Source organism: Eimeria mitis, genomic scaffold (genome assembly GCF_000499745.2).
Source record: "Eimeria mitis Houghton genomic scaffold, Emh_scaff733, whole genome shotgun sequence".
Lineage (NCBI taxonomy): Eukaryota > Apicomplexa > Conoidasida > Eucoccidiorida > Eimeriidae > Eimeria > Eimeria mitis.
The window spans coordinates 3,664-3,920 of record NW_013575356.1 but is presented as its reverse complement, the minus strand read 5'-3'; positions in this window follow the sequence as shown (position 1 = coordinate 3,920).

The following is a 257-nucleotide window of genomic DNA, read 5'->3' as shown; positions in this document are numbered from 1 at the left end:
GTTTTTTTTTGTGGAATTGAGGCAATAAATAAATAAATATCAATGAAATATCAAAAAAACACAAATAATATTAAGAAATATATTTTATTTAATATGCAGATCCAACCCACCGGGAGCATAGGCCGCAACGAGCTGCCTGTACACCCGAAGGCAGCCGCTGCGACCCACTGGTCCGCTCAGCACAGCCGCAGCAATGGCTGCATATATATGAATAATAAATAGTTTTTCTTTTTATTTTAGTTTTAATTTGCTTTTAT